At 44.0% G+C, this 17,931-nt stretch overlaps 1 protein-coding gene across 1 annotated transcript in view; it reads left to right on the forward strand.

The window, feature by feature from the left end:
* The first annotated feature begins 12,589 nt into the window (after positions 1–12,589).
* The window catches only part of LOC145406357 (uncharacterized), a 116,180-nt gene continuing 110,838 nt past the window's right edge, over positions 12,590–17,931 (forward strand). The window contains exon 1 of the mRNA XM_080277517.1: positions 12,590–12,632. The gene's annotated coding sequence lies outside the window, so the exon portion shown is untranslated. The remainder of the gene's footprint in view (positions 12,633–17,931) is intronic.

The raw sequence follows: 17,931 nt of genomic DNA on the forward strand, positions 1-17,931 counted from the left end.
ACGAGAACAGTAAATATTTAACTTTCAAATACAGTACTGTGGAAAAGCAGTACAGCAAATCTTTAACGAACAAGTAAAAAAGGCAATACTGTATTCCAACGCCTATCAGGTAAACTGGTTATACGACTTTATTTCTTGCTTTAATGCTATTTAATAGTACTTTAACTTGCACATAAACTTACCAGAACAGTAGTGTAAATATTTAACTTACAAATACAGTACTGTGGAAAAGCAGTACAGCAAATCACATGATCACGTGATAAAAACAAACTGTGCGCGCTGTGCTGATGTTCGAGGGTTTGGCCTTTCAAAGGCTTCTCTTGCATAAATTTATAGTTTTCGTAATGATTCTGTAATCTTACTTTGTCTTATACATATCCAAGCACTAACTGCGTATAATTGCGAGCACATTCGGTGAGAACGTATTCGGGACGAGCTTACTGTATTTCATATCCTATCCACCATCTGTACTCTGCATACATTCCTCAGCAGTCCCATCTCCACTGCTCCTACTCTTGACTTTTCATTTTCATGCCACACCATAGTCTCACATCCACATGTTAAAGTTGGCACTAACACTCCTTCATGTAAGCCTCGTGCAGCTGCAGCACTCAAGCATCTGTTTCTTATTAAGGCTTTCATTACACCAGCTACTTTTCTTCCTTGTGTCACTCTGCTTGCAACTTCTTTTGCACATTTTCCTCTCTTTTCTAGCACTGTACCCAGGTATTTGAACTCTCTCACCAATTCCTGTCTCTCTCCTTTCACTGTAACATTGCACTGGGAATCACCTTCTCTCTCAATAACCATCACATTAAACTTTTCTACATTTACTTTCAAGGCACGATGCTCACAGACATCAGCAAAACTCTGCACTAACCAACCAAGTTCTTATCTGGTATTTGCAAGCAATACTGCATCATCAGCATACAGCAAATCGGAGATATTCCATCCATCACCATTCATTACCAACGCCATCCCCCTCTCCATTACTCGTGTTTTTACTTCTCTCATCACCCCATCCATATATAAATTGAACAGCCATGGGGACATCACACAACCTTGTCGCACGCCCACACTGATCATGAACTAATCACTTAGATGCCCATTAACTCTTACATTTGCTTCACTACAATCATAAAAACTTTTGACGGCACCTAGCAGCTTACCATCTACACCGTATATGCACAAAACTTTCCACAATCCTTCTTTGTCCGCTTTGTCGTGCCGTATGTTTTTTCCAGATCCACGAATGCCATAAACACCTTATGGTTCTTCTCACAAGCCATCTCTGCTGTCTGTCTCACTGCAAATATTTGATCTACACATTCTCTGCCACTCCTAAAACCACCCTGTTCATCATTCACTAGAACTTCTGAGATCCCTTACTTTATGATAATTCTTCCAATATACCTTCCCTACCAGACTCATTAACTTATGCCACGATAATTCTTGTACTTACTTCGCTCACTTTGTTTTTGTACAGGGACACAATCACAGCCTTTTTCCACTCTGCTGGCACAGTTTCACTCATCCATGCCTTCTTACATATCTCCAGCAAGCACTTCATTCCACACTCTTCACTACATTTAATCATCTCTGCATACACCTCATCAACCCCAGCTGCTTTCCCATTTTTCAGCCGCTTCACAGCACTCTTCACCTGTGCGAGTGTCACGTGTCCTAGTACTGCATTCCTTCTTTGCATACCCCCGAAACCAGTCATGTTTACAGTCACTCTGCTCTTTCTATTCCTACTCACCAGGCTTTGAAAATATTCTTTCCATCTGGTCCTTACTTCATCCCCCTGGGTTAGCAATCTACTACCTACATCCTTCACACCATCACATTTTTTTCCGCTTTCACTTCTACATTTCCGCACCTCTTTCCAGAATAACTTCCTATTTTCAGAGTAGTTTGCATTCATTTTTCTTCCTAGGTCATCATTTACTTCCTTCTTTTTCCTCTTCACTAGTCTCTTTACGTGCTCCTTGCTCTCAATATACTCAGTTCTTATTTCACCTGAATCCCTGTCCTGTAACCACTTTAGTCACTTCTTTCGCTTTTCCTCCACCACTCTCTTAACCTCATCATCTCTGTTGTTATTCTTGCCACACCACACACACTGCTTTAGCATTCCTAATTAAGCAGTCCCTGTATGCATTCCACAGGCTCTTCAGATCCATTTCATTCCAATCCACTGATTCTAACCCCTCCTCAACTTTGGTCCTGTAATCATCTGCCATTTCTTTGATTCTCAGCTCCTTAACTTTCAGTCTTTCTCTCTGACTGCTCCTCTCTCTGTCTTGATCCACCTCACTCCTCTCAGCATGATCTTGCATACCACAATCATATGATCTGACAGACTTCCACATTGTCCTCTCACGGCCCTCGTATCAGCAACCATTCCCATCATCGACCTCTCTACGAGCACTTAATCAGTAAGGCTTCGTTCAATATGATTCCCGTTCTCTCTATACCATGTATATTTATGTGCATCTTTGTGTTTGAAATACGAGTTACAAATGCACAACCTCCTCCTCTGACACATATCCTTTAGTTGCTTCCCATTATCATTTTCTCCTGGTACTCCATAACAACCCATTATGTCATCCTCTGATCAGTGACTACTCTTCCATTCATATCCCCCATTACGGTCAATTTATAGCTCCTGGGCGTTTCTCCCACTGCTTCATCCAGCTCATTCCAAAACCTGTCTCTCTCTCTCTCTCTCTCTCTCTCCTGTCCTCACATGGTGCATATGGTACAATCACTGCCACTTTCACCTTCTCAAACTTGAACTTGACATACATATACCTCGAGCTGACACATTTGTAGTCAGTCATTCCACTCTGCCACACCTCATTCATCAACAAAGCAACTCCTTTCTTGCATCTTCCTCGCCCATTCATTCCCAATCTTACACATTTGACACCCTCCCACTCCTGCACTTCAGACCCTTTCATCTTCGTTTCACACAAAGCCATCACAGCATATCTCGCACTCTTGAACACATTTACCACTTCCACCCTCTTGCTTTCCTCATTCACACCTCTCACATTCCACACAGCCATGCGTGTCTGCCCATTTGGTTGGGGCCCTGGGCAGGTATTGGGTGCTCCAAGGCTCTCTGAAACAACTTCCGTGATTGAGTGATGTATATATATATATATATATCACACACACACACACAACATACATATACTCTCCATATATACTGAGCAGTATAATTAAATTTTAAATTCAAGTATGCGTTATATCAAAATTTCCAGTTGGAATGAAATGTTGACAGGATCCTCTCTCTCTCTCTCTGTCTTATGCACACACGCATGCACACACATTCGCTCGCACACACACACACACACACACACACACACACACACACACACACACACACACACACACACACACACACACACACACACACACACACACACACACACACACACACACACACTTTCTTACTTTCCAGCAAATGTTGGGATTCAGTTTAGTTTGCTGATTTTGGGTCATGGTTTAACTTCCAGTCCATGGAAAACATCGGCTGTATTATAACTAACCTCAGTATGGGGATTTCTTTTAAGAGGATGCATGACACCATTTTATTTATCCACTGATTGTTGATTGGGATCCATCTATCCAACAGGTGTTTAGCTCCTTGGGATTGTGATGGAAGTCGAGCCTTCAGACACCAGGAGGCAGCGTCCGAAATATTCTGCCAAGATTGGACAAAAACGTGGCTTTCCTTCCCCTCCGAGTGCAAAATCATGGTCAAGCCCTAAATCCAAAGCAGTTTCCTCTCCCAAGCGAAGTAAGATCCATTCAGGTCCCAAAATTGGAGCTAAAGCTAAAACTAAGTTAGCTGCCCAGCTTGCCACAGCACAAAACACTGCAATGCCCCAAGCAAAAACTACACCTGGATCTGTGACACCAGTGAGGGAAAGGGTATCGGTTAAGCGTCAGGTTCGAGTCAGTCCAAGAACCTTGCAGAAGCAGTCCTCAAGTAGCAGACATTCACCTAAGGTTGGTATTTTAAACCAAGGAGGTAGGAAATGAATGTGATTATCATAAAATTGAATATAATTTCATAAACTGAGTCTGAGTGAGCTAATAACAACAACAACAGAGGTAGTTGATGATGAAGATGATTATTTAAGAGCTCTGTCTTTGCATAATTAAAGACGCACCATAATTGCCATTGCATTTTGCATTCTGATGCCAGTATGGAGGATATTAAAGTGGTAGATAGGCTTTATATTATTGCATGTAAAGTGAATTGAAAATTTTAAAGATATTTTTGTTTATCTTAGTAACAGAGGGGAGGCTGTGGCTCAATCGGTAGAGAGGTGGCCTGCTGTCCTACCGGACCCAGGTTCAAATCCCTGCTGGGGCAGGGATCAGTTTGAGGATTTGAATTTCATGTAAAGCAGACTTTACCGATCTACCAGAAGACCCGCCAACATGTCATAAAAATACCCCCGCTAATACCAATACACCAGTCCTGTATGAGACAGCCCTAGCATGTATTCAATATGGACGGTGGGTGTTAACGTCGAAGTGGTGACATGTAGAAGTGTATGGAATGTAGGAGGACTACTGGGCCTTGATAGCAGGCTGTGAAGCCTATACTCAGAGTCGGACACATTAAAAAAAAAAAAAAAAAAAAAAAAAAAAAATACAGTCACTCCAGCAGAACAGTATCCACATGCAGTTTTCATCCCACATTCCCTTTGTACCATTGCACTAGGTATGGATAGGATGGGTCATTCTTCCATTAACAAAGGTGGTGTACCATGGCTGTAACAATCAGTTGCCCGTCACAACTTATAAAAAATTATATATTTTTCCATATATATATATATATATATATATAGTGGTAGGTGGGGGCACTCACCATCCACTCACTCGATGTAGTGCTGCTCTCGGGTGTCTGCCCTTTCCTCTCCTCTCTCCAGTCCTTCCTTCCTCTTCTGTCTTTCTTTACTTCATTCTTTCCTCGTCCTTCTGCCTACGGGTGACTTTACATTCCCTCTTTTGTCTTTCCTTCATTCTTTCCTCTTCCTTCTGCCTATCGGTGACTCTACACTGAGTGATAAGCCTAATGGTTTCCTGTACACCAGGAAACCATTAACTATACTACGCTGGGTGGTAACCATATAACCAAATTATGGCGCTTGGTGGTTTAGTGGTTAATTACAGTGCTCCAGTCGGATTGAACTGGTGAAGGTTTATATCCAAGGGGTGGATGGGGTTATTGCTCATGAAATGCCACTCAGGGATGAGTGAGGCTGGTCACTTTCATCTTAAATGTCGGGACCAAATTACCTAGCCCCGGGCTTCTACGCTCCTCATGGGGCAACGTAGAATTGGATGATGGATGGATATATATATATATATATATATATATATATATATATATATATATATATATATAAATATATATATATATATATATAATATATATATATATATATATATATATATATATATATATATATATATATATATATATATATATATATATATATATATATATATATCTAAAGCTAGAAACAAATCACTTCTCTGAACATTTATAGTGAAAATTTCTTGTTTGGCAGGAGATGTATATATATTTTTTGCCAGCCATTATTATGTACTTTCATACAGTACTGTACTCCAGAGAAAATGTGTGCTAATAACTAATACTGTACCTTACTGTGATTATGCTGTAACTTCAGAATATCTATTTTAAGCATCATCATCATCATCATCATCATCAGCTGGACTTTCTTTCCCACCCTAGCACGCGTTGAGGAGTTGCAGTGTCCAGACAGCCCAGGTTTGCCCAGTCCAGTGGGTCACGCTTCCATTTACCCGTCATTCAAGTCCCCGGAATCCTGGCTGTATCTGATACGCCCAAAAACTTTCACCACATTCTGTAGCTTCACATAAATGTATCCGATAGAGTGAGTCCAAATGCCACCACATTAAAAAAGGGGTGCCAGATCCCTGATCATGCACTTCTTCTCACAAAATTCATCCAGCCAGCTCGATCTCTTGTCACTCAGTCCCCTAGCCTCACTGACTTCCATACCTCTCTTCCTCACACACATCCACCATATCCCTCCACCTTCTCCATGGCCTACTTTGCCTCCTCTCTCCTTCTGATTTGCTCAGATATACCTTTTTCACCACTCTGTTGTTATCCATTCTCTCCACAGGACCATACCATTTCAGTACACTCTCTATGATTTTGGTGTCCACAGACGTCCTCACCCCGCACCTTTCACGAATCACTTTATTTTGTATCCTACCCAACCTTTGTACTCCGTATACATTCCTCAGCAGTCCCATCTCCATTGCTTTCACTCTTGACTTTCCATTTTCATGCCACACCTTAATCTCACACCCATATGTTAAAGTTGGCACTAACATTCCTTCATGCAAGCCTCGCGCAGCTGCAACACTCGAGCCTCTTTCTTATCAAGGCCTTCATAGCATTAACTACTCTCCATCCTTGTGTCACTCTACTTTCCACTTCTTTTGCACATTTTCCTCTCTTTTCTGTCACCATACCCAGGTATTTGAACTCTCACCAATTCCAGTCTCTCTCCATCCACTGTAACATCACCCTGGGAGTCACCTTCTCTCTCAGTAACCATCACTTTACTCTTTTCTACAATTACACTCAAGGCACGATGCTCACAGACATCAGCAAAACTCTGCACTAGTCTACCAAGTTCTTGTCCACTATTTGCAGGTAGCACTGCATCATCAGCATATAGCAAATTTGAGATATTCCATCCATCACCATTCATTGACATGTGGATGTGTATGATATGCAGGAGGACTACTGGGCCTTGGGAGCAGGCTGTGAAACCTATGTTCAGAGTCGTACACATTAAAAAAAATTACTACCGGTAATGGTATCCCTCACACCATTACTCATGTTTTTACTTCTCTCATCACCCCATCCATATATGTGTTCAACAACCATGGGGACATCACACAACCTTGTTGCACGCCCACATTAATCGTGACCCACTCACTTAGATGCCCATTTACCCGTACACATGCCTCACTACCATCATAAAAACTCTTGACGACACCTAGCAGCTTACCATCTACGCCGTACATATGCAAAACCTTGCACAATCCTTCTCTCTACTTTGTTGTATGCTTTTTCCAGATCGATAAATCCCATAAACACCTTTTAGTCTTTCTCACACGCCTCCATTATCTGTCTCACTACAAATATATGATCTACAAATCCTCTGCCACACCTAAAGCTGCCCTGTTCATCACTTACGAAGACTTCTGATATCTCTCTTACTTTTTCTGTAATAACTCTTCCACATGCAGTACCTTCCCTGCAACACTCAGTAGACCAATGCCATGATAATTCTTGCACTCACTTCACTCATCTTTATTTTCGTACAAGGGTACAAGCAGAGCAAGACAGATTTTGGGATGATTTAATACATGTAGTAGGTGGTATGCAGGATGATGAGATAGTGGTTTTGGGAGGGGACTTAAATGGTCATGTAGGTGAAGCAGCACAAGGTTGTGAAGGAGTACATGGGGGATGTGCGTATGGTATAAGGAATGCGGAAGGGGAAAGGATACTCAAGTTTGGGGAGGCAATGGACATGATTGTGTGCAATACATATTTTAGGAAAAGAGAGAGTAGGTTAATTATGTATGAGCCTGGGGGAAATAGCAGTCAGATAGATTATTTTCTGGTTAGGAGGGCTGAGAGGAGGTTAGTGAGGGATGTTAAAGTTATAGGAAGTGAGGAGTGTGTGCAGCAGCACAAACTATTGATTTATGATATGGTGCTTAAAGAACGAATGATGAAAAAGAGGACTTATGTACCTAGGAGGAAAATATGGAAGTCGAAAAACCAAGTAGTAAGGGATGCTTTCTATAGCGAGATGAGGAGAGTGTTGGCTGAACAGGGAGCTGTAGACTGAGGCATTAATGAACAGTACAGAGCCCTCAAGAACAATCTCTTGAGAGTCACTGATGTAACATGCAGTTGGACAAGAAGACCACCAAGACATAAAGTAACTTGGTGGTGGGATGAGGATGTAGAAGCTGCAGTTAAGGAGAAAAGAAGGCTTTTCCGGGAATGGAAAAAAGGTGGTAGCAAGGAGGAATACTTGGCTGCCAAGCATAGGGCTAGAAGAGAGGTATACAGGGCGAGGTCTGAGTCACAGAGACTTTTACTTGATAACCTAAATCATCTATCTATCTATCTATATACCTAGGCTGCTTCCCCCAAGGAAAGGGAGGTAGCCGAGACAGGACGACTCACTCTCCATTTACTCATCCATTCAAACACATTCATTCGCATCTTAGCCCCAAAGGGGAGAACGGACAGATCCTCACCGCATCACACCGCACAAGGGTCAACTGCACAATGCAAGCAGTGACATCCACAGCAGGGCCCGACGGCAGAACTGGTTTACCCCTGCCACATCATAACAGACCCATCCCCTTACCCGCACCTGACCTGACTAGCTGATCAGACCAAATGCGGGAGAATATCCCCTCAGGGCTGCGTCATCACTTATTCATTCACAATTTCTCTCCATTTATTTCTGTCACGCACAGCCACTCTTCCTTGCTCAACAGACATCCCTCTCGCATCCAGCGCTCTCTTCACACTGTCCATCCATCCTATTCGTGGTCTTCCTCTCAGTCTTACACCTCTCACATCAGATCTAGTTATCTTTTTCACCAATCGCTCATTATCCATTCTCTCCATATGCCCAAACCATTGCAACACCCTCTGCTCAACTCTACCAGCCATCTCCCGAACAACTCCAGTTCTCCTTCGCACTTCATCATTTCACACTCGATCCATACGCGTCACTCCACACATACTCCTCAGACATCTCATCTCCATTACATTCAAACTTTTCCTCTCTGCTACACCCATATTCCATGTTTCAGCCCCATATAACGCAGTCGGTACCACAACACCCTCATACAGCCTTCTCTTTACATCCATTCTAAGCGAATGACATTTAAACACTTTTTTCATTCACTCCCAGCACCTTTCCTACTTCATTAATTCTAAACTTCACTTCTGCATCTATTCTTCCATCCACAGCAACATGTGACCCTAGATATTTAAAACAATCTACCTCCTCAAGCAACTCACCATTCAAAACTATATTCATCCCCCTACCATCTATCAACCTCGTACACTTCATCACTTTACTCTTATTCTCATTTACTTTCAATTTCCTCCTTTCACACACCCTTCCAAACTCCTCTACCAACTGTCTCAATTTCTCCTCTGAATCAGTCACCAATGCAGTATCATCTGCAAACAGCAGTTGCTTCAGATTCCACTCTCCTCCATCAACATTTACCAGACTCAGACCACCTAAAACTCTTGCATTCACCTCCCTTACAACACCATCCATGTAAATATTAAACAACCAAGGCGACATCACACATCCCTGTCGCAGCCCCACTCTCACGGGAAACCAATCACTCACAGCATTTCCCACTCTTACACACGCTCTACTATTTACATAAAAACTTTTCACCCCTTTTAGTAACCTACCATCAAGTCCATACAATCTTAAAACAGTCCACAAAGCCTCCCTATCAATTCTATCATGGGGAAAGGAAAAATATGAATTTTAAGGTGGACAATCAGATGAAGAGGGATAATCAGGATAGTATAGGTGAGCAGTGTGTGATGAATGATGAAGGAAGGGTAGTGGTGAACAGTGGGGATATTAAAGATGCATGGAGAGAGCATTATAGCTGGTTGTTGAATGAGGAGTTTGACTGGGACAGGGAAGGTTTGGAGCCAGCAGAACCAGTGTTTGGCCCTTGGCCTTTGACTGATGCTGCTACTGTGAGTGAGGCAATAGGCAGGATGAAGGTGGGGAAGGCAGCAGGTGTGTCTGGGTTGACCGCCGAAATGTTGAAGGCTTCAGGAGATATAGGGGTGAGGTTAGTCATTGATCTGATAAATATGATTATTTATGAGTGTGTTGTCCCAGATGATTGGCTGAAGAGTGTAATTGTAAATGTGTATAAAGGGAAGGGTGATGCCCTGGAAAGAGGAATTTATAGAGGTATAAAGCTTTTAGTCAGATAATGAAGGTAATGGAGAGAGTTTTAGAAGGTATGATTAGAGAAAGAGTGAATATTGATGAGATGCAGCTTGGGTTTATGCCAAGTAGGGGGACCACTGATGCCATATTCATTGTTCAACAGCTTCAGGAAAAATATTCATTCATTCATTGCCAGACGCCATGTATCCCAAACGAGGTGGCCAAGGGCTTAGAGTTAATTGTTTTACAGGGAGGGGCACTAATCCTCCACCAACCCCACTTGACACGTAGGGATGCCAACAGCATCTGGTGTTCCCAGGCGGTCACCCATCCAAGTACTAACCAGACCCAACATTGCTTAAGAAAAGGGATCTTTATTTTGTTTTTGTTGATTTGGAAAAGGCCTTTGACAGAGTCCCTAGAGAGGTGGTGAAGTGGGCAATGAGAAAGCTTGGCTTGGAGGAGTGGCTGGTTAGGGTGGTTATGGCTATGTATGTGGGTGCTCGCTCCCAGGTAAGAGTGAATGGAGATTTGAGTGATGAGTTTTCCGTGAATGTTGGTGTGCATCAGGGGTCAGTTTTGAGTCCCATGTTGTTTATCATGGTACTTGAAGCCCTCTCACGTGACTTCAGAAACGGACTTCCGTGGGAGATGTTGTATGCTGATGATTTGGTGTTGATTGCAGAGAACGAAAGGGAGGTGGAGAAAAGGTTCAGGAAGTGGAGAGATGGTATGGGGCTCAAGGGCTTAAGGGTAAATGCAGATAGAACAAAAGTGATGATATCTAGGGTTGGTGGCGGTACTGTTAAAGACGAGGGAGAGTGGCCATGTGCAGTTTGCCACAAGGGTGTAGGAAGTAATTCTATCTTGTGCAGTGTTTGTGATAAATGGGTGCACAAGAGATGTAGTGGTATCAGAGGTAGACTGCAAGATAATGCTGGTTTTATGTGTACGGCGTGTCAGGAAGAGCAGGTGGAGATTGTCAGGCGTGAAAGGATTGAACTTGCTGGTGAATCTCTTGAGTGTGTGGAAGAGTTCTGTTATTTGGGAGACATGTTGTGTGCTGGAGGTGGGGCCGGAGCTAGCTCTGTGGCTAGGGTGAGAAGTGGTTGGAAGAAGTTCAGGGAGCTCTTGCCTCTTCTTACATTGAGAGGGCTCTCCCTACGTGCTAAGGGGTCTTTGTATGCAGCATGTGTTAGGAGTGTAATACTGTATGGTAGTGAGACCTGGGCAGTAAAGGAGGAGGATACTCGCCGTCTCAGACATACAGAAATGACAATGATTAGGTGGATGTGTAGTGCATCCCTTCGTCCAAGGTCTGGGGGGTTGGGTTTACGATGGAAGAGTTGAGAGGTAGGATGGGACTGGAGTGTATTGGTGTTGTGATGAGGAGAGGTAGATTGAGATGGTTTGGACATGTGGAGAGGATGGGGGATGATTATTGGGTGAGGAAGGTGAGAAGTGTTAATATTGGGGGTGGGGTTATGAGGGGTAGACCAAGAAAGACATGGGACAAGGTTTTTACTTTCCTGGGAATTTCACTCATCCATGTCATCTTACATATCTCCAACAAGCACCTCATTTCACACTCTCCACTACACTTAATCATCTCTGCATACACCTCATCAACCCCAACTGCTTTTTTCATTTTCAGCTGTTTCACAGTGTTCTTCACCTCTGTGAGTGTCATGTTTCCTGGCACTGCATTTCTTGTATATACGTCCCCTAAACCAATCATGTTTACAGCAGCTCTACTCTCTCGATTCCCATTCACCAGGCTTTGAAAATATTCTTTACATCTGGTCCTTACTTCATCCCCATGGGTTAATAATCTACCTCCTACAACCTTCACACTGTCACATTTCTTTCTGCTGTCACTTCTACATTTCCACACCTCTTTCCAGAATAACCTTTAATCCATCCATCCATCCATCATCCAATCCTGTGTTGCCCCATGAAGGGCACAGGAGCCCGGGGCTAGGCAAGTTGTTCCTGACATTTACAATGAGAGTGACCAGCCTACTTATCCCTGAATGGCGTTACGTGAGCAGTAAACCCCAACCATCCCTTGGATATAATTCTACATGGGCTCAATCTGATTAGAGAACCTTAATTACCCACCAAACCACCAGGTGCCATAATTTGGTTAGGTGTATATGGTTACCACCCAGTGCAGTAAATGGTTTTCTGGTGTACAGGAAACCATTTGGCTTGTCACTCAGTGTAAAGTCACCCATAGGCAAAAGGAAGAGGAAAGAATGAAGGAAAGAAAGACAGAAGAGAGAGTGTAAAGTCACCCATAGGCAGAAGGAGAAGGAAGGAATGAGGGAAAGAAAGACAAGAGAAAGGAAGGAAAAGAGGAAAGGGAAGAAACCCAAAGCAGCACTGCATCAAGTTAGTGGATGGTGAGTGTTCCCACCCAAATTAATTTAAAATTTGGCACTGAGCACTGGAGTGTATAGGGCAGCCCCCTTTTTATTTATTTCATATTGCAAAATATCACTACTTGCAGGTACTAACCCCACTGCAAAAGAGCTCTTCACAAAATGCTTCTCAGCCAGTAAAGAAGTAAGTATTTCTTTATTTATATATATAGTAATTTACTTTTAATACTGGTAGTGGCTACCTGTGCAGCCATTTGAAATACAGTGATCCCCTGGTTATTGCACACCTAGTTATAAATGGTTTTGTTATCACCGTAGTTGAAAATCTGCACCCATGTAATTATTGCACATTTTTTCAGCTCAGAAACGTTGTTATTTTGCACCAGAGGTAGTTTTTGCTGACAGTGATGGTTTGGCATCTGTAGTTTCTGATGGTTTTGAGAGTCTTTAGTTTCTGATGGCTTTGAGGGATCAGAGACAAGGTCCTACTTGAGGAGTTAATCCCAGGTGGTGGAGACCACTAACTCTGCATCTCTAAGCCTAGGAAGTTCGGAACCCCTCACTTCAAGCCCATCTCTAGTCTCTGTATGGTACATACAGTAAAAGTCCTCTAATCCAGCCTCCAATAATCCAAAAGTCCCAATACTCCAAAGTTTTGAGGGCAAAATTTTTCAGAATTTTCTTGTCTTTTTTTTTGTAATTTTTCTAGGCTTTATCTAAAGATTTATTTGGCTTGGACTTGCTCTTGGACTTGGTTGTACCTGCCTACAACTATTCGTCTACACTTCTATGCATTTCCGGTGAGTAAAACAATAACCCATATCATTTCAAGTGTTTATTTAATGATCATGTACACTCACGATCACTAATTTCTGCTCAGGGATATCCCCTTCCTGCCTCTACATACCCAGGGAAGATGGGAGGGGGGGAACAAACAAGCTCCACCTGCCTCTACCCCAGCTCCCAGCCCTCCTCCATGCCCCTACCCAACCCAATCCCCAACTCGTCAATCTTAACAGGCAGGTACATCTCAAGGTAACCTCAAACGTTACTCATATTGTCACATTACTGATACAGACATAAAACACTAGTACAAGTATATGTAAAAAGTTTATAATAGAACTATGAACATGCTGCAGCAAGAAATTAATGCATATTGACAGTAAAGCAAAAACGTTAACAATGGCCATCCCAGGCCTCATGTGTTGGGTGCTTGCGTGTGTGTGTGTGTGTGTGTGTGTGTGTGTGTGTGTGTGTGTGTGTGTGTGTGTGTGTCCCATGAGGTCAGAGCTGGCAGTTGTTAGCATTTTTGTTGTACTGTCAACATTTTAATGCATTAATTTCTTGCAGCAGTGTGTTGATAGTTATATTATATATTTTAATATATCCAAGTGTTCTGTGTCTGTATTAGTAGTGGGACCAAGAGCGTTATGCATGAAATCAGCTTGAGATGAAACTGCCAGTTAAGAATGACAAGTGGAGGGGGGTTGGGTAGGGGTATGGGAGAGGGTTGGCGACTGCAGTAGAGGTGCGTGAAGCTCGTTTCATCACCCCCTCCCCTCTTCCCTGGGTATATGGGGATAGGAAGGGGGCACCTCTGGGCAGAAATTAGTGATTGTGAGTGCACATATTTCTAATTTTTTCAGAGGTCCCTCCCAATTGTCCGAAAGACCCTCAGTCCCCTGCCGTTCGGATTACAGGACCTTTACTGTATTTCTTCTTTATTGTGCCATTTTCACCACTTTCTATTAACCTAACCATGCCTGTATGTGTTCCTGATACGTACCATAACAGTATGTATGTAGTTACTGGGTCTAAACTCTAAATTGTCATAAAATGGAATATTTGGGCCTGCACTTTGGATGCCTGGTACCAGTTAGGATAAATCCCAAATCCCATATGTTCTGTGCTTTCACTGTCATGCAGTTCCATAATCACACAGCATGTTCAATACCAGTTATGTGCAATAACCAAGGGATCACTGTACAGCTAAGTTTTTCTTTTGATAATGGCAGTTATGTGTATACAGTACGTAATATAAAAAATTTGGGCCTGCACTTTGGATGCCTGGTACCAGTTAGGTTAAATCCCAAATCCCATATGTTCTGTGCTTTCATTATTATGTAGTTCCATTATCATGCAGCATGTTTGATACCAGTTATGTGCAACAACCAAGGGATCACTGTACAGCTGTTTTTTTTATTTTTTTATTTTTATTTTTTTTATTGGCAGTTATGTGTATACAGTACTTAACCCTTTCACGTGCGGATAAGTTTTTAAGTTTTCCCTGCTCTGACACGCAGGCTCCCCCCCCCCCGCTGCCGCGCATTCCAAAAATTTGTATTTTTGGCTTATTTTCACCACCCAAACATATTTATTTTGCCACAAAACCCATATATTCCTATTTGCCGATGTTTGTTCTACACGATAAGAAAAAAAAAAAAGCCAAAAAAACACACTGTACGTACGTTAGGGTGCTCGGAATAAACATTTGGGATCATATATTTCACTTCCCAACATCACAAGTTGAATGTTTACAAATCAATCTCCACATGTTACATGATCAATCGAAAGAGAATTTTATTAGCTTTCGAATGGGTCAGGTCCCAGTTTGATACGAAGTATGGTCTTCGAGTAATAAGTGAGAAAGTAAAACCTATTTTCGACAAAGCATCTTTGTTATTCGGGGAGGGTTTGCGAAGAACTTTCATTCGCACCCTTATGTTTTTATTTCATACTCCTATGAACAATTTCATCCTCTTTCTTCTCAGTAAAGAACGGTGATCCTAGGCTTCATAGTTTTCAAGAAAAATGCAGAATTCTACGGCGTATTTTGCCACTCGCTGACCCACCATCAACCATGCTCACTTACGCTAGTTTCCGTGGCGCGCTAACACTTTTATGCTTGCTCGCTTCGCTTTCTTTGGTTGTATACCAACAACTATTTCATAAAATTACTTCTGTTTTGTTTTTAGTTCTCTCAGAAACCACACATGAACACTAAACTTGTTGCTACCAACTGAAACTGACACTGTACTTATTTCCCTGTCATTTGTGTTGCAGTAAAAAACAATATATATGTATATGTAAATATACTGACATAAATAAAGGTAAATAGATAAATAAAAAAAGAATACCACGTACTTCTCCAGTGGCGATGATCTTCCTGCAGGACCACATCAGTTGGGAGGTGAGGAGTTTTGTACTATGTGTGTGTGTGTGTGTGTGTGTGTGTGTGTGTGTGTGTGCTCCACTAGTGAAGGTATCGCTCGGTATGGTACCGGTTGAAACAATCACCCATGCTAAGCGGCACATCACATACAGGACACATGTTCCTTGTGTCTTTCCTCCTCCCCAATTTGAAGCAAAAAGCACACCTGAGCCTCCTCTTGTCAGGGATCCTCATCCGGTGGTGGCCCAGAGTGCAATCCAACTTCACATCGTCGTCGATGACCCGGCGATGCTTGCTTGGATACCCTCGTTCTCTGTGGTCCTGTCGTGTGGGAGCTGCAGGCCCAGGCACAGGTTCTCCCAATGGACCACCAACTGAAGGTGGTGGTGGTTCTGGCACCCCTAATGGGTCTCCTGCAGGTGGTGATGGTGGCACCTGTAATGGCCCTACTTCCGGTGGTGCTGGTGTGGGGTCTCCTGCAGGCTGTGCTGGTGCTGATGGTGGCTGGGCCAATCCTGGTGTTGGTGGTTGTGCCTGCTGGGTGCCAGTTGATGCTGGTGCTGGGGCGTGGTGGAGTGTGTGTCCAGATGCGGGCCAGTCCTCTTCGTGGAAATGCATAAGATCGTAGATGATCTGCTCCACAAATTCCAGGAGAGTTACTTGCGTGCGTCTGTACTTCTTATACAAGGGAAACGCGTTGAACAGTGCCATTTGAATGAAGTAGAATGTGATCTTCTTCGTCCACTTGACAGTTCGGCGTTGGGTGGGGTAGTACTGGACCATTTGATTGAAATGATCCACCCCACCCATATACCTGTTGTACTCCTCCACAACGATGGGCTTGTGAACGACCTTCTCCACATAGGTTGTCCGCCCATCATTACCCCGCACCTTTCCTTGAACCTTCTTCAGAATGGTGTCCACAGTGTGGAAGGTGGACACCATGTTCACAATGCGTTTGTCTCACCACAGTAGGACTAGCACATTGTCCTTGTGCCTGTATGCCATGTCCCCTTCGGGCAGGCTCATAGCCTTGGCGATGGCCTGCAGCTGGCATTGCGCTCCTCTAGGCAGCCGTAGCGTCCCACACACGTAAAATCCTGCAGTGAAGAGTCATTCGCACAGGGCTACAGAATTGTAATAGTTGTCCATGAACAACTTATAGCCTTGGTTCTTCAACAGTTCCACGAGGCCCAACACGGTGTTCTGGAGGGTACGCTGCACCCTTGTGTAGACTTCCAGGTTCCGGATGTAGCCCAAGGACGACTCTTGATGGCGTACTTGTTGGGCTTCTGGGGGTTGTAGATGCGGAAAGACAGCCGGCCTTTCCACCCCAGTGAGCCCTCATCCAGACAGAGCTGCTCCTCGGGTAGGTACGTTGACTGGAACTGCTGAAGGAGGTACTCCATGACTGTGAACGCGGATTAGCCAATCTTTGTTGTCCTGGGGAATGGCGACGTGTTGAAGGAGTGGAAGTGCTTCAGGATGGCGTTGAAGCGCCTTCCACGCATCACCCGCTGGACCCTAAGGTAGTCATGCAGCTCGGAGCTCCTCCAGTAGTGCCTGATGGTCGGCAAGTGCACGACCCCCATGAAAAGGTGTAGCCCCAGGAACTTGGCTATCTCCTCTTCATTGCAGGAGAACCAGGCATCCAGCTGAGTCCCCAGGAATGTGGCATACCGGTTGGTCTCCGCGGTGAGGTGTGGCAACAACTGCGTGAAGAAGAGCTGGAAAAACTGCAGGGGAGTTGTTGGAATATCCACCTTTATCCCCGGGGAGCCAGTGAACGGCCCGTGGTTCAGTGTGATCGGGCCATTGCTCCACCCAGGATCCTCATCAGCAGCGGTGGCAGCGGGTCGGCCAGTCAACACCCTTCAGCCTGCCCTCTGACCCTTTGGACATCCCCCGTGTCCAGGCAGCAGACCACGATGCCCTCGTCTAGGAGGGGACGCCTCGAACGAGACAAGAGGGCTCTGGGGACACCAGTCTCCTCAGCCTGGCTGGTGAGGATGTTACCGTAGCATCCTGCATGGCAGAAGCGGGTGGAGGGGCCATCTCAACGAACGATGGCCCGGCTTCCGGTGACACTGGCTCGCCAAGGGGGGCAGAGGGGCCTGGACATTTGGAGCCGACGAAGAGAACGGTGGGACCGGCATGTCCTAGAAGTGGGGAGGGTTGTCTGGTGAAGCCGGCCGATGATGGTGGTGTGGTCTCCCTTGGAGGAAGGTGGCAGGGCAGCTTCACTTTCTGACTGGATGGCATCAGCTCATCCTCCTCCACCTCAGAATGGTCGCTCTCAGTGTCGCTGTCC

This window comes from Coenobita brevimanus, chromosome 70 (assembly GCF_032717465.1).
Source record: "Coenobita brevimanus isolate Jiangsu-jjx chromosome 70, ASM3271746v2, whole genome shotgun sequence".
NCBI lineage: Eukaryota > Metazoa > Arthropoda > Malacostraca > Decapoda > Coenobitidae > Coenobita > Coenobita brevimanus.